General features: G+C 38.1%; 2 long non-coding RNA genes across 6 annotated transcripts in view; one reads left to right on the top strand and one right to left on the bottom strand.

The window, feature by feature from the left end:
• LOC121034525 (uncharacterized) overlaps positions 1-26712 on the bottom strand; it is a 28077-nt gene that overhangs the window by 601 nt on the left and 764 nt on the right. The window contains exons 2-4 of one of the 3 annotated variants that reach the window (XR_005792481.1): positions 16672-16703; positions 7793-7835; positions 3681-3829 (exon numbers count right to left, since the gene is read on the bottom strand). This is a non-coding gene — a long non-coding RNA (uncharacterized LOC121034525). Of the gene's footprint in view, positions 1-3680; positions 3830-6779; positions 7377-7792; positions 7836-14869; positions 14982-16671; positions 16704-26712 lie in introns of those variants that run through there. The other 2 variants (XR_005792483.1, XR_005792482.1) reach the window with 2 other exon arrangements.
• Positions 286-26334, top strand: LOC121034526 (uncharacterized). Of its 3 annotated transcripts, none has more exons than XR_005792484.1 (4): positions 286-334; positions 13177-13308; positions 14729-14889; positions 26058-26334. It is a non-coding gene; the product is annotated as an uncharacterized LOC121034526 (long non-coding RNA). The 3 variants fall into 3 exon arrangements; XR_005792486.1 differs by lacking the exon at positions 26058-26334 and adding an exon at positions 22947-22989; XR_005792485.1 differs by lacking the exon at positions 26058-26334 and adding an exon at positions 18174-18391.

Here is a 26712-nt window from a genome sequence, read left to right as displayed (position 1 = left end):
TGATAAATGAGTGATATCTTGCAATACGAGTAGTATGTGATGCCGACAGTCACATGATCACAACTGAGCCAATGGTTCTTCTCTCTCTCTCTCTCTCTCCCTCCTGCTGAGGGATTATGGGTGATTGTCAATGCAATGTCACATTTCTGTGAAATCCTCAAAAGGAGGCAAAAGCAAGTGTCATTGGATAGGTTCCTTGTTAAAGTTGCATGAAAAGAGAAAGATTCCATTGAGCCAATAGATAGCAGTGATTTCGTTAATGATAGTGAAAGTCGTCCTACGTAATAACCCTCTTCTCTCGTCTCCCTCACACCAGCCACGAAGGTTTTCAAAGGTAAGTGCAGGTTAATTTGCTTATTTTTCTTTATATTTTGTATTTTTTATTATTTTATATTACATTACAGTGATCATTTTTATATGAATATTTTTGGGTTGTGAAGGAATCACCTGAGTTTCCATCATTTCTTATGGGGAAATTCACTATGATATACAAGTGCTTTGGATTGCAAGCATGTTTCCAGAACAAATTCTGCTCACAAACCAAAGTGTTACCGTACAGACAATCTAGGTATTTTAGAACAAACATGCCACCCTTGGTTTTAGGGGAAAAGACAGTTGTCTAAATTGTTCAGACCATTTTTCTTCTCTAAGTCTTTGTCATGGAGTCTACAGAAGACTGACTTTCATGATTGCGAAGAGGTCAGAAACCAAGTATTATGAGGGAAAAGCAGGAAGAGCAACTGATTATTAAATGTTTACTACATGCTGGCCAATCTGTGAGGTCCTTTACAGATATTATTTCACTTCGTCTTCATTACAATCCCGTGAAATACGTATTATTTAATAACATTATACAGCCTAAGCTTATGAGCAAATGTATCATCTGAACTGACTGATATTGAAATTAAAATCTGTCTCACTCTGGGGCTTCATCTGAATTAGAGCCATTCTAGCTCCCCATGAAGGAAACTATGTTTCTCTTTTGTCTCTGCTTGAGGCTTTGGCATTTTTTAAATTTTAATGTTTGATTTATTTTTGAGAGAGAGACAGAGACAGAATGCAAGCAGGGGAGGGGCAGAGAGGTGGGGAGACACAGACTTTGAAGTAGGCTCCAGGCTCTGAGCTGTCAGCCCAGAGCCCGATGTGGGGCTCGAACCCATGAACCATGAGATCTTGACCTGAGCTGAGGTTGGACGCTCAACCTACTGAGCCACTCAGGCGCCCTGAGGCTTTGGCATTTTGCCTTGCTATTAAATGTTGGACCATGTGTTCCAGCTGGTCTGTGGGTCAGTCCCTATGTGGCCCTTCACGAAAGAGCAGACAGTTACTGGAGGGTGATGTGGGGGAGCGGTGTGAAAGGAGACAAAGAAGCTTCGTGAGTAAAGCACCTACGGGACCCAGTTCTGAAGGGCAGCATTTCTTGGGTAAATGCCCAAGGAATTTTCTTACATTCTCTTACAGGAATTCTCTTACATTCTCTTACATTTTCTTACAGGAAGAAATTTTCTTACATTCTCTGGTCATTCCACTTAGATAAAAACTACCCTTCAGATGTAGCAATGAGCTGTTTTGTAAATTTATCCAATTAGGATTAATGTCTAAAAAGTTGTTTCCTCTCTCCACCCACTCCCTCAGGTGGTGGTTTTGGGGTTAGATACGTTCCAAATAGGCATATAATTTTTGTCATAAGAAGTACTGACTCAGGAAAGTGTCTAATATGCTTCACCAGAATGCTCTAACCCTAGAAGAACTTCACAGCATATTAGCTTAGTTATTAGAAAGTATTTAGAAACACCAATTGGGATGATTTAAACAATAGCATTTTAAAAGTGGAGTAATAGTAATATCTGAAGAGCTGATATTTGTTGAGCCTTCACACAATGAAAAGCACAGTATTACACCTCTTACCCACATTATTTCTTTTGGCTTTTGCAATATCCCTATGAGACAAGCACTGTTAGGATTCTCATTTTCAAATAAGATTAAGTTTGTCATCAATATTTCTCATTGTCAAAATGCTCACCAAAGTGACAAAGGAGGGTCGAGTTGAGGCTAAAGCAATGGAACATTTTCACATATCCACCCCTTCCAGCCTCCCCACTTTTCCAGTGTTCTCCCAAATATCTTATTCCATCACCCAAGGCAGTCCAAAAATCCATTCATTTGTCCTACTGCTTTGCTGAAATGGATTGCTGACTCAGTATATTTCATGAAATTATCCCCAAAAGAGCCAAAAACAAAACAAAACAAAAACAGAAAAACCTTAAAAGAAGCAAGTAAAGAGACAATCAACTGAAAAGGACTTGAGAATGAACCATTACTCCAAGAAAAGGGTATATGCAATTTATGACATTGATTGTGAAACCTAATAATCCAATGGAGAATCCTAATGACCAGACTTGCCCCATAAGCAGTCTCTTTCAAGCAATTCAATAAAATTATTCCACTGGAGTTATACAAAAGACAAGTAAAAAAAGAGATTCTGTTGAGAAATGCAGGATCAGGAGAGTTAGGCCAATATGATGAGCCAATATGGTATGTGTCCTTTGGCCGACTCCCTCACCCCTTAGGGCCTGACCCAGCTGAGAGATTTCCTACCAGCATCAACCTGAGAGGTACACAACCTGGGGCAGTGAGGTTAGTACAGAAAGACATTTACAGGATGATAGTGACAAGCTAATTGTTGATGAAATCCAGCTCTAAACTATACCCAGTAATCTACATCATCCTTGGGTTTCCAACATAATATTTGTTCATCTAGCATCTAAGCACAGAAAAGCTGTATCTCAAAATCTCCTTAAAGGGAAAATATTTAGGAGGAAGTTATATAGCAGGACCCTGTTTCTTTTCCACTGTTGTTGTTACTAATTGGCTATGTTTTATAATATACTTTCTTTGATGAAGACAGTATGAATCATAAAATGATATAAGGAATTTTGTACGATTTAACCTGAGCTATAAGAATCATAATAAATAATAATTATGATACATTTTAGCATCTGTAATGCAGTGGGTACAGCTGTTCTAGATGCTCTGCTCACTTCATACTTGCACTTGGCTAATCCATCACACGTGGTAAGTGCTGCAGCTCAGCAGTTCTTGGAAGCATGGACTTGCAACAGTGGTGAAAGACTGTCTCTCTGATGCCAGAGTCAAAGTTAAACCTCAGAAATAACTGCTTCTTTCTCACCAATTCACCAGCAGCCAAATTTTTCCCTCTAAAACTTGTAAGAATGAAATACTTATAGCAGCATATAAATGAATGCAAACATTCAGCGTCTCCTTTATATATGGTTGCTGCAACCAAAGACATATACATAACTGTAGAGCTTGTGCAAAACTTTAGCACAGAAAAAAAAATAAGGAAAAGAGAAGAAAAGGGAAGAGAAGAGGGAAAGGAGGGGATGGGAGCTTGGGCAAAAAAAAAAAAAGGAGATAAAAAGACTCTTTTCTCACCCAGTTCGTTTTATGTCTACTTGTGTGATAAATTTACCTGCATTGCTTACATTTTATCTGTATGATAACTCTGGAGGTAATCTGAATCACTGAATCTCAGAAGAAGAAATTGGTGCTCAAAATAGTGACATAGGCCACACCACTGAAAAGTGTTAATTCCAGGATTTGATCCTAGGTTGCTATGATTTTAAAAATACCCACTCTCTTTCATTGTATCTCATTACCTCTCTTCCCAAGGGAAACCTCCTTTAATGCAGCTTTCCATTATTTAGGTGCTGATAACATATCTGAAGCCAATAAGACAGAAGTCTTTTCCTTGATCTCTACATCTGAACAAGAATGAGGTTTATTCTTCTTCTCATCAAAAGAGAAACTGGATGTAGGAGAAAGAAGAGGCAGATGTTAATCCTGTGATTTGGCTTTGACCCAAACATAGCAGGTATTTCCTAATCCCCCTTCCTAGACACCTTTATCACCATGGACAGTGTATGGAGTGGAGAAATACATTGAACATGATATACCTGTACTTGATAAATAGAATACAATAGCTCTACCTTTTCATTGAGTACAGATGTCTACTTGAAACCTAAGCACCACATCTTCCTACATTTTTCCTCCTCTTGAAGCAGCTATCTATACAGAGTCAAGTCTCCAAGACAACCTTGGGAGTTCCTTGAAGGGCAGGCAGTCTAGGGGTTTAAAAGTACATGGGTTTTCATATCATATCTGGGTTCAAATCCTGGATCCATCATTGATGTGGCCTTGGAAGCACCAATTTATTTTACTTCTCTGATCTTTCTGTGGTTCCTCAGTCTCTTAAATGGGGATAATATCTTATGGAGTTGCTATTAAAATTAAACAAAATGATGTGCATAAAATTCCTAGCATTGTGCTTAAGACATAATAAGAGTCAGTACATTTTTCTTGAATTATTGCTCTGATCCGGCTCAATAAAACTCTACTTTGAGGTAGCTCTAAGGGAATCATTCTGATGGCTCCTATTTGCTACAGGGAAATTTGTCTGGAAGAAAAGAAGCTGTTCAAAGAAGCTGAGAACTTTCTCAAGAAACCTTAGCTATTGAAGTTGTCCCAAATTTGTTTCCTAAGTTCTAAGGCCAGGGAAAACAAAATTTCAGTCTATTAAATATGTAATATTTAATCTAGTCTATAAATTCATGTTAGGTCCAATTTGTGATACTGTAGTATAGCACTGGATTATTGCATGTATATATAAAATATTGTTAAATGAATGTGCATGGTGATTTATGAAGATTTTAAAGGGCTTGGACCACAATTTTGAGGAATTTACATCATGATAGAACTTCATACTGTTGTATCTTCACTTTTATAACATATTGTTAAGTCTATACAGCTTATTTAACATCAAGATCTTGGTGAAGAATATAACCTCCAAGAATGACTTCAGACTTTAAACGAACCACTTTTTGACCTACACTGTGACAACGAGGCTGTGCATTTTACTACATCCTCCATCAAAACCACAGCTACCCCCAGAACCCAACAATTACTGCTCCCCAAACCTATTCCACTTATTAAGGATTGACAGGTGAAAAAAAATGATTGACTAATGTAATGAAGCTAAGTTATCTGTACATTTGCTGAGACAGTACAAGCTAGAGAGGTTATAGCAGTGACTCTGGGTGAGACCACCAGAAGGTTTAAATCCCACCCCACCACTAATTTAGCAGGGTGGAGCTGAATGAATTCAACTCTCTAAGCCTCCATTTCTACACCTACAAAATCTAAACAAATTCAAAATGGTGATGAGGTCATTCAATTAGATTAGATATTTTGATCAGTGTTTCATCTAATATATAAGAAATGCTCCATACAATAGCTACCCAATGCCAGAATACAGACCATTCATTTTCACTTTATAAATCTACCCATGTTTCCTTTCTCCCTTTTTAAAAATCTACATATTTTTCCTTTCACTCTTAGCCCTACAGTGTTATTTGGGTTTGTAAAACCCACTTAAATCTTTTGTGGAAGGAGATCAGGTATTAAGAGAAAAACATGCACAGGTAAATAAATAATATTGAAAATAGTATTTAAGTATAAAAATAATATTACAAATATAAAAATAATATTTTTTTCTAGTTCTTTCATCAAAGAACAACTCTCTGAGTATTGAGTTTGTGAAATGTATGTGCAGTGGGGATCATCTGGCACTTTCTACCTTGAATACAAAGTGCTCTTCTCAGGAGAGGACCAGGAGGGTTGTGTGAGGACACTAACGAAATATACTCAGGCACCTTTGGCCTTCAAACCTCTTTTCCCAGACAAGATAAAAAATGTGGGCGCAACATTTCCACTCTAACTGACTCATTTGGCAGAAAAAGGTGTCCGGATGCCAGGAGGAATCGGAAGGGGGGGAAAAAAAACTGGCGGAGGAAAAAGGTGCCGGAAGGAGGGGGAGGTAGATGAACCGTGTCACATTTCATCAAGCTATAAAAACACCCATCTTGAGAATTAAAAAGGAGGATGCATTGACCTTCACAGATAAAAACAGGGCCCTGGAAATAGGCTGATTCTTAAAGTATACCTCACACCAAAAAGTGTTAACCATCAAAGTGTTTTTGTAACAAATCACTATGCTGCAATTCAGTTATCTACAGGATAATAACAAAGACTATGTGAACCGACATGGGAAAGCCACTGGTAAAACCTCCAAAACATTCATGTTCAAATATACTAACAAATCCAAAGCTGCACTTTGATTAGACTGCTGTGAAAAATGATCACAGTACGGTTACACATATGTCCAGAATCATCATATTGTATATATTAATTGTGTGCAGTTTTTGTATACCTATATGTCAAGAAACCTTGAGGGAAAAAAGAAAAATAATCAGAGTAATTGTTTGGTAATTTAATTATGTGAAATAGCTAGCATAGTTTAATCTTTTTCTAAGCAGCTTATAATTCTAGCTAATTTGTTCCATAATAATCGATCCAGATCAATCGATCTTACAATTGAGGTAAGATGTAAATTGATCTGGACCAATTTTCTTACAGCTCCTGTCATTTATGTAGATGTCCAATTAAAATATTTAATCAACATAGTCCATGCACCTTAGGGTTTTCATCTTTTTAGGTCTGGCCATTCTCAAATGGAGTCTATGCCCAGAATACATAAACGTGACAAGGGACAGCATACTCTTCCAGCTATTTGAGTCTCAAATACACTGTCTGACACTTTTACAGGGAAGATGAGTAATGGAATGCTAAATGAGGTTTAAGTACCTAGAAAGTTTATGTCAAAGAAGAATGAAAAGGCAGGTTTATGGGGTATATCATACCTTTTAGGTAGTTGAAAAATGATTGCTCAATACCAAGGAAGTACATGGCACACTGACAAAATTGCAGGGCGGGAAACAAACATGGTTTGTCCTCAGAGCCATCATATATGGTTCAGAGCCACCAAAATTCAGGCATGCAAATAAAAACAAGTGCATGTCGTGGGCTTTATGATGAAGATATTAGTTATGAAAACACAAGGAAATTTTTCAGAATCATTGCTGTTTCAACCTTTTTCTCTCTGTAAAGGGAGGGAGCTGTCTTTGGTCCTGTAGGTCTCTTCCAGCATTAATACTTTGAGATAATATGTTTATAAAAATATTTATTTCACTATTTTTTAGCAGAGACCTAGGAGAACTTTGTCTTTAATAAGTTAGGCTCTTATGCCAAAGAGGGCAAAGGCTTTTGAACATGCCTCGGTTCAGTAGGACAAAGATATTCTTGCTGATTAGCAACTGGAGAAACAGAATACCAAAAACTAAAGAAAAGAAAATGTGTTTTAATCAGATTTCTCTCACTTGATGCTGCATCCTTAGAATGGGTACAATTATACTAACATGCTTTTTGGGGGATTATTATTTTTTTTAATTAATAAATATATTTGAGGGGCGCCTGGGTGGCTCAGTCGGTTAAGCGTCCGACTTCAGCTCAGGTCACGATCTCACAGTCCGTGAGCTCGAGCCCCGCGTCAGGCTCTGGGCTGATGGCTCAGAGCCTGGAGCCTGCTTCCGATTCTGTGTCTCCCTCTCTCTCTGCTCCTCCCCCATTCATGCTCTGTCTTTCTCTGTCTCAAAAATAAATAAAAACATTAAAATAAATAAATAAATAAATAAATAAATAAATAAATAAATTTGATTAAAAAGTTTTTCAATCTGCCACCATCACGCTCTAATTTACATGAAATAATCAAATGTGAAATCTCAGTCAAGTAAAGAAAAGAACAAAAACTAAAACGTTATGGCACATGTTAGTTACAGCTGCCCTAAGTACGATGAAATTTCACTTCTACTCTTACCTCTTTCTTGCTCTTTTGCCTCACATTTCTGTTATCTGCATGCCTGCAAGAGAGCAAAGATTAAATAAGATAAAATTAAATGACACATGTAAAGCCTTCAGTAAATAATAGCTTTGTGACCATTGCCTATGATTATTATCATTACTTATGCATTTTATTTTTTCCGCCATTCTTCACTCTCAAAGGTGGCCCTACTTTTGTAAAGCTTCCCAAAGTATATGTGTTGTGAGAGCACTTGAGAATATTTGGGGATGCATACAGACAATACATATATAATTTAATAATCCTATATTTACATTAAAGTATATTTGAAAATTATATACCCAGCACATCAACCTGGTGATTTTAAAGATAGTATTTTTTAATGTTCATTTATTTTTTGGAGAGAGAGAGAATGTGTGTAAGAGCAGGGGAAGGGCAAAAAGAGGGATAGTGAGAACCCCAAGCCAACTCCACACAGTCAGTGCAGAGCCCGACATGGAACTTGATCCCATGAACCATGAGATCATGACCTGAGCCAAAATCAAGAGCCGGAGGCTTAAACGACTGAGCCACCCAGGCGCCCTAAAAGATATTATTAAATAAATTTAATTAAGCTGAAATCGTAGTATATTTACAGAGTCATAACAGCATAGGTGGTATGTGAATATAGCAAAAATTATGAAGATGGTATGTGAACAGCTGAAGTTTGGGAAGCAATTAACTAAAGCACCAAATATTTGCTTTCACAGTCTAAGGAGCAGAGGAGTAGTGTCACATTTTGAAAGAGGCAAATGTGGGGCGCCTGGGTGGCGCAGTCGGTTAAGCATCCGACTTCAGCCAGGTCACGATTTCAGCCAGGTCACGATCTCGCGGTCCGTGAGTTCGAGCCCCGCGTCAGGCTCTGGGCTGATGGCTCAGAGCCTGGAGCCTGTTTCAGATTCTGTGTCTCCCTCTCTCTCTGCCCCTCCCCCGTTCATGCTCTGTCTCTCTCTGTCCCAAAAATAAAAATAAACGTTGAAAAAAAAATTAAAAAAAAAAAAGAAAGAGGCAAATGTTTTACCTCCTAAATTATAAGTTACTTACGGGGAAATTCAGTCTCCACCTAGGTGAGTAGTAATATGTGCTCAACAACTGAATGCTGCATAGATTTGAAGATCATTGAAACTGTATGTATGTGTATGTGTGTGTGCATATAATGGCAAAGTGGCTATTGGACACAGTGGAGTCGGGGTACAACAGGGAGGGTGGGGTTTACTCTGAACTCACAATGACAGATGAGCTGGTCTTCATTTTATGTGTTGAAATCTATAAATACATTTCTATGCTATATTTCCAAAGAACATTTGTGCTCTTTCTGCTTTTTAAAGACAGAAATAAAGATTTAGATTACTGAGCTCTGTCAATAGTAAAATTTCCCACTGACTATTATAATTATTCATTTATAAGTTCTAGAAGGCAGGAAATGTCTGGCTCACTATTGTATTTCTAGAGCCCAAGACAGTGCCTGACACGTTATAGGTTTTCACTAAATATTTGTTGAATGAATGAATTTATAAATGAATGCTTTAGTCTCCAGAAGCAGAAGAAGGAGTTTGGGGGAGGAAATAAGAAAGAGAACTTTTGAGACCCAAAGTCAAGCCATTTATTTCATAGCCTCTTCTGCGTACCAAGCCCAGCAATGAGACAGCCAAGCGGTGATCTCACCTGCAGAACCTGCTGGGCCAGTCCAGTGAGCAAGTGAGGTGAGTCCTTACCACTCATGTGTCAAACACAGTCAACCTGGCTAATAGATTCTCAGAAGTACACTGTGATTGCTCTCTCTATCCAAATTGGCCCTGGTGCACTGCATCTAATTATCCACCATGGAATTTGGCCAGTACAATGAGATTATGGTATATTGAGAAATTTGAACTTTAACCACACATAAATAAAAGCACAGGGATCAGGGCCACTCCTTATTACTTCTGTGTGATTCTCAAAACAACAAAAAAATTTTTTTTCAAAAAGAAAAAAAGTTGCTTAGGAGTCTGTGAGTTTTCAACTAGAGGGAAATATAAGTCACATTGATTCAACTTTTAATGTAAACTCTTTTTCAAATGCTTTTAAAATAATTTAAATTTATTGAATAATAATATCTGGAATCTAAATAAAACTCAGTACCCTGTGTTAATCTTCAAAAAAAAAAAAAAAACTCGTTAGATGCAGAGAAAGATACAAAATAAGTAAAATACAGTCCCCGGTGCTGACTTTTTCAGTCAGATTTCAACTGAAGTAGTTCAAAGCCCTAAGAAAATGTTCTCCTTTATCTCTCAGCAATAGATGCAGGAAGGTTAATTCTTTCCAATTTACAGTAGAAGGTCACCATGCACATTATCACATGTCCATGCAGTCTTAATGTTCCTTTTTAAGCAAATTTTCCCGGCAAAGAAAAATGGTCTCAGGGTTATATGCTATGTGGTATTCTCAAGCTTTCTGGGTACAGCTGGGCAAAGTCCTCTCCATAAGCAAACCAGAGGCTGATCAGAGTTTTCTTCACTTTAAAAAATGGCTTACAGTAGGATCCCAACAGCTAGACAATTTCCACAGCACATTACACTTCTGCCCACAAGTCTTCACAATCATGCCTACTGAAGAGGGTCAGGTACACGTGTAACATTTATTCTCCTCACCATCTCAGAACTGACCTGTTGCCTTTAATCTTCTCTCATTTCCTTTCCTCCAAATATATCCCTTTTTTCTTGCACTGAAGGACACCACTTTGCAACATGCCTTCTTATCTCTGTCTTATGTCTTATGCCATCAACGTCTCTGGTACATTTGTTTTCTGTTTTCATGGGAAATTCTGCCTTGACAGAGAGATGTTTAACGGGAGAGAGGGAGTGGTATAAAACCACAGGAGCGACTAGAAAAGTCACAGAGAGCAAAGCTGATTTTACTGGCAGTGAGAAACGATAGACAGAATGCTGGATGGAAATCAGAAAACCTAGGTTTTGGTTCTGGCACCAACGATTACTTTGTGGCCTTGGAATTCAGGGAACTTCTTGAGAATTTCAGTTTCCTCATCTATGCAATTGGCATGCTCATTTGGAACGCCTGGGTGGCTCATTCGGTTAAGCATCTGACTCTTGATCTCAGCTCAGGTCTTGATCTCAGGCTCATGAGTTCAAGCTCCACGTTGGACCCCATGCTGGGTGTAGAGCCTACTTAAATACACACACACACACACACACACACACACACACACACACACACACACATAATAATTAGCCTGCTCTTCACGGCCCTGTCTACCTAACAGAATTGACAATAAAATTTAAGCAGACTGCAGGAGCTTTATGCTGTATTAATTTATAAACTGTATGTCTCTGTAGCACATGAGATGTGGTGGTTGATGATGTTAGACACCCAGATGCAAAGGAGGCACTCATGCACACCAGCTGTCCCCAGCCTCATGTCTACTCTTGCTTGGACTGGACTAACTTGGGAAAATTTTGCAGTTCATTCCTCAGGGTACAAGAAATTCATACATATGAACATTCCTACCATCTTTAGATCTAGTCCAGAGAGTTAGCTTCATAAAGCTTCTCCCAAGCCTGCTTTATGGACCTGGTGCTGACCATGACCTCCTTTCAACCTATAAGTACTGTCCACACCCCCAGCTGCAGTCTGGCTCTTGTGAGCATCTGGATTAGACAAGAACTGAGTAGGGCGATGGCTCTGGGATTAGACTGGCTTTGGTTCAGACACTGGCTCTATAATGAAGTAGCTTTGACACCTTAAACTTGTTATTTAATTTCTCTGAGACTCCATTTCCTAACTTGTATGGAGAAGACACTAATAGCTACATTGTAAAGAGATGGAACAAATAAAAAACAATAAAGCTTTATTAGAGCCCAAGAGCTAAAAGTAATAGACATCACAAATATGGATAATTAGAATTGTCCAGATATTTAAGTTGTAGGCTTTTATTTTTTTTAATGTTTTTTTATTTAAATGTTTCTTTTTTTTTTAACATTTATTTATTTTTGAGACAGAGAGAGACAGAGCATGAACAGGGGAGGGGCAGAGAGAGAGGGAGACACAGAATCTGAAACAGGCTCCAGGCTCTGAGCTGTCAGCACAGAGCCCGATGCAGGGCTCGAACTCAAGGCTGGTGAGATCATGACCTGAGCCGAAGTCGGATGCCTAACCGACCAAGCCACCCAGGCGCCCTGTAGGCTTTTAAAAATAAAAGATTTCTGGGGCACCTGGGTGGCTCAGTCAGTTGAGCATCTGACTTCAGCTCAAGTCATGATCTCACTGTTCATGAGTTGGAGCCCCACAACAGGATCTGTGCTGACAGCTCAGAGCTTGGAGCCTGCTTCAGATTCTGTGTCTCCCTCTCTCTCTCAAAAGGTGGTTGAGGGCCCCCACTCACACTCTGTCTCTCTCTCTCTCTCTCTCTCTCTCTCTCTCAAAAATAAATAAACATTAATTAAAAAATCTTTTAATAAAAGATTTTAAAGATTGCCATTAAAATAAGACACATTTGTACCTTCTTTGAGCTCAGAGCTCTTGAATAGATTATCAAATCTGCACTGGTACAGTAATTAAGCCTAACAAGTACTTAATTACTTTTTAATAATTAAATAAGTAAATAATTGAATGAATGAGTTGAGTGAGTGAATGAATAAATGAATGAATGAATTCTACTGAAGTTGTTTGGAGAAATGTTCAATTTCACATCTCTCCTCTAGGTGGCGAACTGAAACTTCCTACGGTGTATTGTGTTTCCTGTGTCTTCCACAATTGACATGAAAATTGTACTAAAAAAATCTATGATTTAATGTCTGTCATGGTATAGAAGTAAGAAACCATTAGTGTATTTTTTCCCAAAGTTATCTCTTTATTGTTACATCTTTATGCTTCTCGTCAAGAAAAAATTGTTTATAGAAAGTCATTAAGAAATATGATTGTGTAAGTACTCTAAAGAAACTGAATTGTGCAAGAGACTTTTCAAAGCACTTCTGCAAGCTTGCTGTGAGTTCTTTCCATTTCGTGGTGTACTCTTACGAAAGCACTGTTTTGTCCAAAGTTTTTTATTTTCCTAGGGTGTTCATTCTCCTCTAAATCTGGGGAAGAATAAAAATAATTCTCCTAGCAATGACTTTTTTTAAACTAAGTGTCAAATATGCATTTTTTTCTTCTAGATTCACTGTGACAGTGACAGATAAAATTAAGTAAGAGCTGAATGCATTATCCTGTAAATTGAGTAGAGAAGAACAATCAAATGAGATGAATCAGTCCAAATACATTGCTTTAATTTTCCTTCAAGTCAGGATATGAGTTCCCTGAATGATGTAAATAATGTCCCCCAGTCCCACTTCCCTTTGCGATGACATAGTCTATATTTTCTTATACAGGAAATATGACTCGAAAATATCTTAGAGTGCCATGAAAGCTGAAGGACAAAGCTAAAATCCACCTAAGAGCACACCAAACAGGATCAACAAGAATCGAAGATGCCTGTCCTGTTTCAAAAGCAAGGGGAGGAGGTGAGTAAAAAGAACAATGACATGTTACAGCCCAAGAGCTAAAATTAAATGCATGTAAACAATTCTTGTTGGAACTAGAAGCCAATGTAGATTAGCCAAACCAGGTAAAGAGTTCTTTCTTGCCAAAACATGCCAGAAGAGTCACCTAGCATTGAGACATGGCTACTGACAGAAATGAGGTTAATACTGGCCGATCACAGGGGATTCTGAACTTGCATGGCAGCTCTTAAAAGGTGGCATATACCTAAAGCCCATATTTCTTTTTTATCCTATCCAAAAAGCTGAAAGCCACTTTGTTCAGATACCGGAATCTGAGTGAGAATTGTAGCTTATGTGTAAATATTTCTCCAACACACATTTCTTAAGCAACAACTCTGAGCCAGGCCCTTGAATAATACAGACATGAATAAGGCATGGTCCCTGCCCTCAGACATGTACACACATAATTACATGAGATTAATCAAGGGAGAGGGAGAGAAAAAAAAGGAGCTAAGGCCAAACTGGTATGTTGATGTGAGAGTATGGAAGGTCCCATTCCACGGTTAGGTTAGTGGCAACTTGTCTGACCAGAATCCAAACATAGCAGCAGTTTTTGTGAATTTCTAGTTAAACCCATCCTTCTGGGACCTTGATGCAGCTAAAGCTATGGAAACAGACCTGGAAATAGGGAGATAGAAGCACGTAAAAAAACCTTTCCAAAGGCATCACAGGCTTGTTTCATAAGATCATTCCCAAAGGTGTGCAAGAAGCCAGAGGAGTTACAGAAGAAAACACCATCCATTTAACCAGCATATTATTCCTAACTTTGTCATGAGCATGCAACCCTAAACCTTTCTAAGTAAACTAAGTATAATCATTAACAGAGGAGTATAAATAAATCATAGAATATCGCATATAGTAACTTTAAGAGAATGATGTGGCTCTAGAAGAGAAACGTCTCCATATGTACAAAACTGAAAGAAAACAGCCAGGGGGAGACAATTGGGGCTATAAACTTGCCTTGCGACTTGATATAATTTAGTCTTTTTCTGAAGGTTAAGTAAAAGCAGAAAATGACACAAATATCTTAATAAAGTATGAAATATGATGTATTCTTTACTTATCACTATGATGTTATGCCTCCAGAATCATGATGATTTAAAATGAATTTTGTATTTAAAATGTTTTTGGTGTTTGGACTGTTATTTTACCTACAAAAAACACATTTTGTCTTGAAATGCAGAGTGTGAAGATTTTTAATACCATCCCTAAATATTACTGTGTTGTTTTTGGCCTTTTCTCTATAGCCACTTTTGCAAGCTAACACATATTTAAAGTCTTTAGTCCAAATAGCCCATGCACACTTCAATGTCAATTCAAAGAGAGAAAAGTAAATTTTGGCCTAACTTGTATTATTAATTTGATCCTATCCCCATATCAGCCCAAGGCAGATCTGTTATCATTTGTCTTTCCTCTTCATTACAAGAAAAGAAAAAGAAAAGGAGAAAAGTTGGAAAGCGGCTCAGTAAAAGAAAGGACTGACCACCCCTTCCGATAGCAGGAACTGAAAGTTGTCTGTTACCTGTAACCCTTCGGTTTATGGTAAGACAATAACCCAGGCCCTGTGGCTTCTGCTTTACTGTGATTGTTCCATCTTTTCCCTTAGTGAAAAATTCTCTTTGAGTAAGTTCTCTTCAATGACTCAGGCCCTCTAGATATGGTAATAGTTTCCTCCCCTAGGGAAAATTTTGAATACAAAAGCCAGAGTCTTCCTTCTTTGAGTCAAACTCCCCTCTAGAAATGAGGCAGAACATCACAGAAAGAAAGCTCCTGTGGCCTGCTGAGGATGCGGGGCACAGCCCCACAGCTCCAATCAGCCAGTGACCTTTCACAAGAAGACAAACACACAGAGAAGCACCGCCACGTTGGTGCCAGCGTTACACAAGCACAGCAGGTGCATCCACGCCCTTCTGGTGCCACAGCCTGAGGTGGACACACCCAGCCTGTCCCACTCACGGGGCCACCCGGGCTTGTCTGAATTCAAATCAGTAGAAGCTCATTGCCATGGGGATATAGGTGAGATCTAGGTTTGATGCCAATCAACATATGCATGATTGCCCAACAAGGAAAATAAAGAAGTAAAGCAAACATAGGCACCCATATCTATACAATTCTTTTAAAAAGGACTTGAAGTACAAAAGCTAAAACCAAGAGAGAATGGTATTAGCTCAGTAAGTATGAAATAGCACCAACACTCTCTAAAACAATTTTCTAATCCCAGCAGAACAATCTTCAATGATGAACCAGCAAAACACAGTTTCCACTGCCTTCAATAGCACTTTTTGGTTTACTATAAATACATTAGTTAGACTACACGACCAGCCAAAAAACCTACAAGAAATTAAAATAATAGTGTTGTAATGATGATGATAATAATTACAGTTACCATTTATTAAACACTTACTAGGTGCCAGTGTGCTATATTTTATCTACATAGCTTAATCTTTGTAACAGTCTTATGAAGTAGATTTTATTATCCCTATACAGATAATGAAACTCTATCACATCTAAAATAAATATCTTGTCCCAAAATACCCAGCTAAAGTGAAAGTGCCATAATCAAACTCCAGTTGAATTTTTTTCACTATACCAGGGGTCAGCAGACTATGACCCTTGTGTCATATCCGTCTTGCTGCTTGCTTTGGTAAATAAAGTTGCATGGAATTCAGACATTCTCTTCCATTTATGTATCATCTGTGGCTGTTTTGGTGTTGTAACAGCAGAGTTAAGTAGTTGTGACAGAAACCATATGGCTCACAAAAGCTAAACAATTTACTATCAGGCCCTTTAGAGAAAAACTTGGCCAAACTCTGCTATTCGGTGTGCCATTAAGAATTTTTTAAATGTTGAGGCGCCTGGGTGGCTCAGTCGGTTAAGGGTCCAACTTCAGCTCAGGTCATGATCTCACTGTTTGTGAGTTCGGGCCCCACAGTGGCCTCTGTGCTGACAGCTCAGAGCCTGGAGCCTGCTTCAGATCTGTGTCTCCCTCTCTCTCTGCCCCTCCCCTGATCGCACTCTGTCTATCTCTCTGTCTCAAAAATAAATAAACATAAAAAAATTTTTTTTGAAAAAGAATTTTTAAAATGTTGACAATAAAAAATATTTCCTGAGAATTATGAAATTCTAAGAAGCAGGTGTTCACTGCAATTAATTATTAATTTCTTTGTGAACAGCTACCCCAAGACATTCCGCGTCTGCATACAGCTTTCTTCCACTCCCTAAAAACTCCGTTAGGGAAAGAGTATTGGAAAACAAGAATCTAAATTTCACTGACTAATTCATTCATGTCCTCCCAGTCCTGCCTCCAGCTTCTCCTCAGCTCACCTTCTCACAGGACATCCCATCCAACTACGTACCTAAAAGAAAAGGAGAGAGAAGAACACAATGAAAAAGTGTTGTTATAGCTTCATGGAACTTCTATTTCATTTTCAGACTCTGCTCACATGCCACAGGGGACATTTGAAGGAAACATGACAAATATCAGGGTTTACTTAGTTTAGGTTTGTCAGATTGATATAAGCCTGAGTGGATGAATAATATAATTTTAACATGGAAGACACATCAGATAGTAACTAATTGAGATGATTCAGTTTATCAACTAAAACCAAACAGCAACAAAAGCAACAAAAAACAAGAACCCGGCAAAGCTGAGTGACTGATTTCTTGCAGGTTAAAGAGGTAGCAACAGAGAAGAGGCTTCTTATCCATTCTACCATACATTCAACAGGATCCAGTGTAAGGCCACAACTGTAGCTTATTCACCTGGTTCCATATATACATTGAGTTCATGTCCTTTATCAAGGCCACACCTTTAATGGAAAGGTGAATCAAGCCGATTCAGGTTCAAATCCTGTTTTGGTCACTTACTACTTATATAAACTTAGGAAAGTCAGTAAACCAGTTTAAGCCTCAGTTTTATAGAAGTAAAATACGGTTCATTGTTGCTGAGTGTAAAGAAGAGAAAATGGGACAGCCAGTGCCTGACAAAGTATCGAGCACATTGTAGGCACTTTCTCAATACATGGCAAATGCTAGTATTGTTCTCAAACGACAAGTAAAACTGCATCATCTCAGTCTTTTATTGGACCAAGGTCAGTAGGTATTAACTGGACAAAAAGGCACCTCACGGTCAGTAGGTATTAGTTGGACAAAAAAGCACCTCACGGCTCAGGTATAGATGATAACCTGCTGGCCATATACTATAGAGGTATTTTCACTCTGAGGGAAATTCAGAATTTTCACCTGAGAAAGCTAAATGTTAATTTTCTAATCAAGTCCTGTACCAGTTGCACATAATTGTTATTATATGTTATGATTTATGGACAGCCCTGTTTTTAATTATGAGGTTTTTATTGGAGAGACAGGTTTCGGGGTGAGTCTGCCATCTGACTTGCCAGCACTTGTTAAAAGTTTTCATAGTGTGACTCATTTATGTGTGTGTGTGTGTGTGTGTGTGTGTGTGTGTGTGTGTGTGTATTTAGGAGTGTTATTATTAAATGTTGCTGGCATATAGTAAGAAATTTGTGATTCAAATTTGTCCATGTATACCTCCCCACCACCTACTCTATCCCTTCACATGCCCCACCCCCCCCCATTTATCAAGGCTAGTTTCAGATTATTTTCAAGGTTTCATACAGATAACCTTACCTGGAATTGTCCTTGCCTAATTCTCTTTAGCTATTTGTGCATGTGAAATAGAAGCAAAGACTGCCCAAGAGTGAAAATCTTTTCAGGTCGTGTGGTGGATGGAAAAACTGGAGAGAATCAGTAAGACAGTGTAAAGCATGAACGTTATTTCTTTATGCTCTATGTTTTTAATTCTGTAGGTACCTGCAGGAAAAACCATCTTCACATCAAAGTCAGTGAAAGGTACTGGTAGATCAGTGCTATAAATTGCCTCCAAAGGAAAAGACAGAGAACATGAGTATACAAAGCCTATAAAAGAATCAAGACATTGCCACAAGTAGAAATGGAATGAATAGCACTGAATCAACTCCATGGGGATTCAATAACACCAACAGCCAAACCTTCGTTAGGTAACTCCTACCTAATGTAGGCACTAGGTAGCCTACATATGGAGCTTGGCACAGAGCATCGTGGAAAGATATAAATGATAACATTTTGCAGATGCAGGACTTTTATTTTGTGTTGCTACTGACTTTAAGTTTCCAACTCCTCTGTTAATTAAAAGTATGAAAGGGGTGCCTGGGTAGCTCAGTGGGTTAAGCATGTGACTCTTGGTTTCAGCTCAAGTCATGATCTCACAGTTCATGGGTTCGAGCTCCGCGTCTGGCTCTGCACTGACAGTGCAGAGCTTGCTGAGGATCCTCTCTCTCCCTTTCTCCCTCTGTTCCTCCCCTACTCGCTCTCTATCCCTCTCTCTCTCCCAAAATAAATAAATAAACATTTAAAAATTTTTGAAGTGTGAAAGAGTAGGAGGAATGAAGGGAAAGAGAGAAGGGAAGAAAGAATAGAAAAATGAGAGAAAGAAAAAGTGTCTCCAGTGTTAGATATCACAGTTCATCAGAACTGCAAACACTTGGGGTCCATGCACAGCAGTGATAACTTGGTTCCACTTCCACTGAATCACTTCTGGAAATGAGTCCTGAAGACTCGTGTTATATACTGCTGAATAACAGATTAACCCACTCCCCAAAAATGAGTAGCTTAAAACGCCTGTGGTCAGGGCTCTGGAGATGACTTAACTGGGTCTTCTGCTTCACAATCTCCCACAAGACTACAGGCAAGGTGTCCATCAAGGCTGGATCTCATCCAAAGGCTCACTTATGGAAGGATCTGCTTCCCAACTAACACATGGGATTGTCGGCACGATTCATTTCCTTGAGGGATGTTGAACTGAGGGCTTCAGTTCCCTGCTGTCCTCGGGTCTTCTCTCCTAGGGCAGGAGAGCCTCCCTCCTGTGGCAGCTCACTTTATCAAAATCAGTGAGAGAGAGAGAGAGAGACAGAGAGACAGAGAGAGACAGACACTTCTAGCAAGACAGAAGTCACAATCTTTTGCAAACTAAGCAAGGAAGTGACACCCCTCTAAGTTGCCATATTATATTAGTTAGAGAGCAATTTCACAAGTGGAGGGGATTACACAAGACACGAATGCTAGAAGGGAAGATAATCAGGGGCTATCTTAGAGGCTGCCTGCCACAACTTGGCAATCTACTCCCCTCTCCTTTGTTTACGAATTTTTTTCTGTCTCATCTCTATTCAGATTACCACAAAACTCCAAAACAGTCAGGTCTAAAAGGATAAAAGTTTATTTTGATTCTAAATTTGCATTCCTTGGAAGAGTTGGTAGTACAGAAGCAGTAGGTTGAGGAGGAGAAAGCACGAGTACCAGGCCCAGTTCCAGAAATATACTGGCTATAAGATTTTATCCATGAATCTGATTTTCTGACTTGTTCATCTTTGAAATGGGCACAATTATGTTTTCTCTGCTCATCTCGCATAATGATTACGAGGACCAAGAAATATCCTGTGTGTGAGTGTTTTCCAAAACACAGTAACGTAGGGCAAAAGGTACTTCCCATGACTATAGGTGGTATACGGACTGGAGGTGGAACTTTTTTAAGGTATTTGTTTTTCGAGTGCATTAGAAAAATATAACTCGCACAGCAAATCCATGATTTTATAGCTAATGTTGTTTAAATGGGACTTCAATAAAGTTGGGAAAAAGGTGAGTCAATTTGAAGAAAACTATTAACAAAATAATCATAGATGGTCTAAGAATGGGGCAAACATTATGAAGGTGATATACAAATAACTGCATAAAATGTAAAATGCTCCACAAATGCATCCAATCTTGTGCATTGACTAATGCTCCATGATTCTGGTTTAAGAAGGAAACTAGATACATTCTTTACTGCCAGCAGAGTAACCCTAAATACAATGGTGAAAGAGATGACCACATGAAAATCCAATCCCAAGTGCTTTGCCTACAAAGAATCCTTCCCATGTTATTAATAAAACATTTATATCATTTGTTCCCTGATGCATTTTCTTTCCTAGCAATGTATTAATAATAATTCGAGTTTATTAGGAGCTTACTGTATGCTAACATCTATATATATACATTGTATATATATACATTGTATATATATAATGTGTGTGTGTGTGTATATATATATATATATATATATTTCCAATTAATACTTCTCCTATGAGGAAGGTTGTGTTATAGCTTATAAATAAGGAAACTGAAGCCTAAAGAGGTTAAATAACTTGGCCAAAATCACTCAGCTGGAAAGTTAACAGAGCTAGAATTTAAACTCAGTTTTACCTAACTCCAAAGCCCATGTTAATGTTACTCCGCCAGTAAAGTTTAAAAGGACTGAACTTCTCACTATGCCCATACTTCACCCTTTTCTACTTCTTACACTTTTACATTTGTGCATTGCAAAATTTTTTTCTGGAGCATGGGAAAATACGTCCACACCAGAGCATTCAAAACAATGTCAGAGAATGAGTCACCTTGTGCCAAACACCCAGACACTAAACACACACTAAACAGAATAAGAGAACCAACTACCTACTGGCCCAAACTCTCACCCCACTCATTCCCAGGGGCAGAGGAGCAAACAAAAAGATAAGGAAGGGCTCCTTCCCAGGGAGAGATGTGTCACTCACCACTTCCGGTATGACCTCCCAGCCAAGGACAATGCTATACACAAAGAAGAAGCGCATGGACTCTAAACACCCAGTGAGCTGTTTAACTGCACAGTCTCTCCTCAAAAGAAGACAATACCTCACTTTTGCTTTTTTCCAAGTGACATGTAAGTTTTGGCTGAAACCATGTATTCCAGGTGATGAAGGTAACTGAAATGTTTAATTCTCTTTCAAGAAGAGCTTTGAGCTTTACATCTTTAGATCTAGAAAAATAGACTTAAAAAATCTATTTTGAGAAAACTGATAGCTAGGCTTATAGCTCACTAAGCAGTAAGTATGACTCAATAGAATTGCAGAGAGTGAAATGGTCCCATATAGGAAATATTACTTTCTATACTCAGACTATCTACTATCCATGTTGTAACAAAAAGCAACTTTTTGCTCATTTGAATCATGGAATATTAACATTACAATGCATTTATATTGATTATGTTTTTCCTAACTCTTTAATTTGTTTTGAAACTTTCATTTCAACACTGCCTAGGCTTGTAACCACATTAAATACAACTTGAGACTAGGGTGTCAACACTAAAATCCTAAAGCCGCCATCATAATGATACTAAATTTTGGCTTATGATGATTTTTCTAAACTTTCATTTCAACTATGCCTTGGTTTACAACCATATCTAGCTTTTCAGCATTGAATTATGAGTATGCATTTAGTATGGGAATGGCAAAATTAAAAATCTAAATGTAATGTGCCTTATTTTAGTACCAAAGCCTAGTTCTTGAAACTTTTATTTTAACTCTGCAAAGGTTTCTCTGAGATGAACAATCACTTTGCAATCAGTTTATGATTGTTAAGGAAATGGTTTTATCATTGATTCATTCACATAACAAAAATTATTTTAGAAGTCTCAATGTAATATGGGTATTGATTTCTTATAAGCCAGACCTTGTATGTTTGATGATGTAGTATAAAAATATGAAGCACTCTTTTAGGTGATATGTCTATAATGTGATTAACTTTACAACAGAAATGGCCACCCATGCTACAATGTAAGAGCCATGAAGACAGGTGTCTTTTACTGTTTTGTCACTGATGTATCTTAAGGGTCTAGAAGAATGCCTGGCACATAACAGGTGTTCAAAAAATATTTGCTGAGTGGCTAGCAGATGAATGGAATAATCAACACAACGGGAATGATAGTTATAGTGCATTAAAATACATCAATTAAGTTCAAATCCACAAGTTTACAATAATTCAAAAATCATCAGTCACCTTTGGAAGATGCTGAAGCTCAAATCATTATTTTTAAAACTTATAAGTAAATTTGAAAATAAAGTACTCAGCCTGTCTTTTGTATATGTACCTGAGGGCAAACAGGTAGATAACAAAGAAAGCTTTCTCTTTACAGAAATTTTTCAGCTAGTAAATGAAGAAGGGATGGTTGAATTAGAATGCCACCATTTTGCAAGCCCTAAGGAAATAATATATTATAGAAATAATTATCAATGGCTGCTATAATCATAGACAAAGAAGCAGATTATATGCCTTTTGGTAGAAGTTTATAATACTTATAAAGTATTTTTGCCAAAATATCAAACCTGAATCACATCCAGACTCTAGAGCTAAATAATAAATTACAAAAAATACAGGTGACAGAGAAAAATGTTAAATGCCACCATGAAGAAGCATTCTGCAAAGTTCAGACTACAGAAAACTACAGAACTAGCAATCCAATTCCTGCAACAAATAAATTGAAAAGAATAAAAGGAATAAAGAAGAGAATCTACAGATTAAAAGAGACACAAGTTGGGGTGCCCGACTGGCTCAGTCAGTAAGTTAGAGCATGAGACTTTTGATCTCTGGGTTGTGAGTTTGACCCCATGTTGGGTGTAGAGATTATTTAAAAATAAAATCTTTGGGTTCCTGGGTGGCTCAGTCAGTTAAGCATCCAACCTTTAATTTCACCTCAGGTCATGATGTCACTATTCAAGAGATCATGAGATCAAGCCCTGCATCAGGGTCTGCACTGACAGCACAGAGCCTGCTTGGGATTCTCTCTCTCTCTCTCTCTCTCTCTCTCTCTCTCTCTCTGCCCTTCCCACCCCCCTCTCAAAATAAATAAATAAACATTTTTAAAAATAAAATAATTAAGAAATAAATAAAAAATAGAGATAAAAGAGACTGGTATCAATGTCAACAAATTTCAATGTGTTGATATTATTTTCATCCTTATTCAAGTAAATAAATTATTAACAAAAATGATATGTGTAAAAACTGGGAAAGATCCCATTATGGACTGAATTGTGTCTCTCCAAAATTCACATATTAAATCTTTAACCCCCACTATCTCAGACTGTGACTATACTAGAAGATAGGGCATTTAAAGAAGTGATTAGGTTAAAATGAGACTTTTGGGGTAGGTTCTAATCCAATCTGACTGGTGTCTTTATAAGAAGAGGGAATTTGGATACACAAGAGATTACCAGGAGCTTACATGCACACAGGATGCCTATGTGAAAAGGCAGCAGGAATGTGACCACCTGCAAGGCAAGGAGACAGGCCTCAGGAGAAACCAAAACTGTGAGAAGCCAAAACCAAAATAAATTTCTATTGTTTAAGCCAACTAGTCTGTGGTACTTTTCTATGGCAGCCTTGGAAAATTCATACAGATGCTAAAATATCCACTGTTCAATAAAAGTTAAGAAATAGATATGGGAATATAGAAAGAGATACCCTATGAATCCTGAAACATACATCTCAACTGATGAAATGGAGAGAATCAAGCCTCCTGATGGGAGGTGGGTCATATATAGTTTGAAAAAGTCCCCAAAATGATTTTTAATTCCCTCTCTCTCCACTTAGAAACCATGGATCCAACCATATGCAAAGTTATGTCATTATCTCTCTTGGTCATTCAACCGATTCTATTCACACCTTCATAGTGAGTTCATATACAGTTTCACCAACTAGAATATAAACATTGTCACTAGACATTTGCATTATTTATTATTTTGAAACTGATTCTATTTATTCATTCCCTTCTATTTACCTCCGAAATTCTATGTCAGTTTACCATTTACTTCCTCTCTTTTCTCACTTATAAACTATCCACCCTATTAAATGGCATAGCTGTGACAATTCTAAGTTTCAGCTGCCCACTATGTTCCCATCCACTTCATCTCTTAAATGTGTTTAAAGCATTAACAATAGGTTGTGTTTCATCCTAGAGACAGCTAGGTTTCAGGGAGAGGTAAAATGTTTCATTATCTCACCCTGTTGTCCAAGACAAATGTGCTATTGTATTACGTGTGAAATGTCATCTTTGAAGTCTATTAAGGGTGTGCTGTGAGGTGAGCCATTTGGAAAACACAATGTAGACTGGAAAATAATTATAATCCAGTTAATTGCATTTTTTCCCCAGTTAAGCCTACCATGACAGCTGCTAAAAACACTATGTAGTGTTATGGATAGAGGCACTGAAGCCACACAGGTCAGACCCTACCTCCAAAAATGCTTAGCTAGTATGCAAGTTACTTTCTCTGAATCTTTGGTCTTGTCTGTAAAATTGAGAAACTAATGCATTTTGCATAGGGGTGTTACAAGAGTTAAATGAAATAATGCTTGTAAAGCACTTGGAACAGGGTAGACATTGAGGTGTGATCTCTCTTCTTTTAAATATAGAGGATATTTAATGTTCTTTACATAGAGAATATTAGATAATCCAGTAGTATTTGGAAACCAGATCGAGCAGTTCATTGTAAAGATGTTTCGTAAAGAAGCTCATTGAGTTTCCATGTGGCTTTCTTTGAATTTCAGGAGAGAAAAAGGGTTTGAAAGATCATGTGTGAAGCTTTCTCAGCAATTCTCAGTCTGGAGTGGGTTAGGACCACCCACACACGCTTACTAGGAAAGCGCTGTCCGTGGTGCTAGCAATCGTATGTAACGCTGGCAACATTTCCCCCGCCCAAATTCTTTTCCTGTCAACTTACGTGGTGAATCTCTCACATTAGCTGCCTCGCTGAAGATTCTTACTCATTCCGCTAACTGGCTTTTTCCCTATCTTGCCACTCTTTATCTATGTCCCCTACAAATAAAAACAATTCTCTCCAATCTCTTTATCAACTCCAAATAGCTTTTATTTTTCAGACACTTTGGCCATGCTTACCACTTAAGAAGGTGGCTCAAAAATTGGTTCATGCTATCTTTTTCTACCCTTTTTGTTGAGTTTCAGAGAAACCCAAAGCTCAAAGCTAGAACACAAGAAACAATTAATGATGCATTCTCTAAAGGCTCTTCATCTGGCAACACCTCTAGGAAATCCCCTGCATCTCCATCTTGAGTCAAGTTCCCCCCTTCTTACTCCCAAAATATCCTATAGGTACATCCACAGTAAAGTTATCACATTAAATTGAAACTCTCTATTCGTTTTGAGTGACACCAGGGAGACTTTCTTAAAATCTAGCACCCATATCTTACTCAGTTGTGGACTCCTAGAATATAGGATATGCTGGAGCTAAATTTCGTTGAACTAATTTAATTACTGGACCCATTAGAAGAAATATCTGAACAACACTCCTTTAAAAGTAACCTGCCTTGTTACCTTTCGCTGTGCACTAAATTTCAGGGTAGCCAGGCTATTCTGATGAAGATACTATGATGAAGATATTCTGATAAAGACATTTGCTACTGCATCCACCTATGTGAGTCTGATGACTCAGCCCCTCAGAGTGACTACCAAAAAACTCTGACTTCCAACTGTCCATATTTCCTCTTCCCTCTCCCATTCTACCTACATATCTGCAATCCCCAGTACACTGTGGGTGGGGACTGGCCCCAAAGACTGGAGAAAAAAAAAGCTCATCTATTCTTTTCATCCAGAAATAGACTTCTATTCCTCTGGCTGGGCCAAGGAATGGAGCCACCATCAACAAATAAAAGGAATTTTCTTTTTCAGGTAAGTGTGGAGGTTCAAATAAGAGGAAAAGATAGGAAAATTAAGAAAGAAAACTAAGAGATGGAGGTTGGATAAGAGAGAGAAAAAAATGGTTATTAATACTGCCTTCCTTCTCTTCCCTATCCAGGTGGATTTCGACTCTGTCTCAATCAGTAGATCTCCATCCCTAACCACCACTTCCATGGGCTCCCCTAACTTTAAAGAGCTCTTCTTTAGTCTACAACGGACTGGGGGGAAGGGAGTCCAAGCTAAGGAATGCTAGAAGAAACATGTGAAACAAACTCATTTGTGAGTAAGCAAGCAATTGCCTTCCCTTAAAAACTGCCTTCCTCTGCACTATGAACCAATAAATGATCTTGTAAATGAGAACTGTTCCATGTTAAGAGAAGCTCAGTGTAATGTGGTTCCTCACCAAAACTTTCAGACAACAGATACATAACTTGTGGTTCTCTTCCTATTTCAATCAAACATCAGCTGTCATTTCTTAAATCTTCAGAGCAATGCATATGTTAATTCAAACTCACCTAGGAAGATTGGGAAGAAAAGAAAAGCAACTGGCCTTTAAATCTTCAGAAGAGGATTTAATGACAGGTTCAGCCTGTTTAATGACAGGCCCAGCACCACACCCCTGTTTTATTATGTTTCATTATTACTGCATAAATTTCCTTTATTACGCAGGATAAATAAAAATCAAATACTTGCGAAGTGGGTTTAAATAGGTAAGCGTGCAAACAAAAATAATACTGTTCAAATATCATGAAACTGGAATTTCAGATTCTTAA

This window comes from Herpailurus yagouaroundi, unplaced genomic scaffold (assembly GCF_014898765.1).
Source record: "Herpailurus yagouaroundi ecotype Mexico unplaced genomic scaffold, PumYag 160, whole genome shotgun sequence".
Taxonomy (NCBI): Eukaryota; Metazoa; Chordata; class Mammalia; order Carnivora; family Felidae; genus Herpailurus; species Herpailurus yagouaroundi.
Note: the sequence above shows the minus strand (reverse complement) of the source record. Positions and strands in the feature narration are given on the sequence as shown.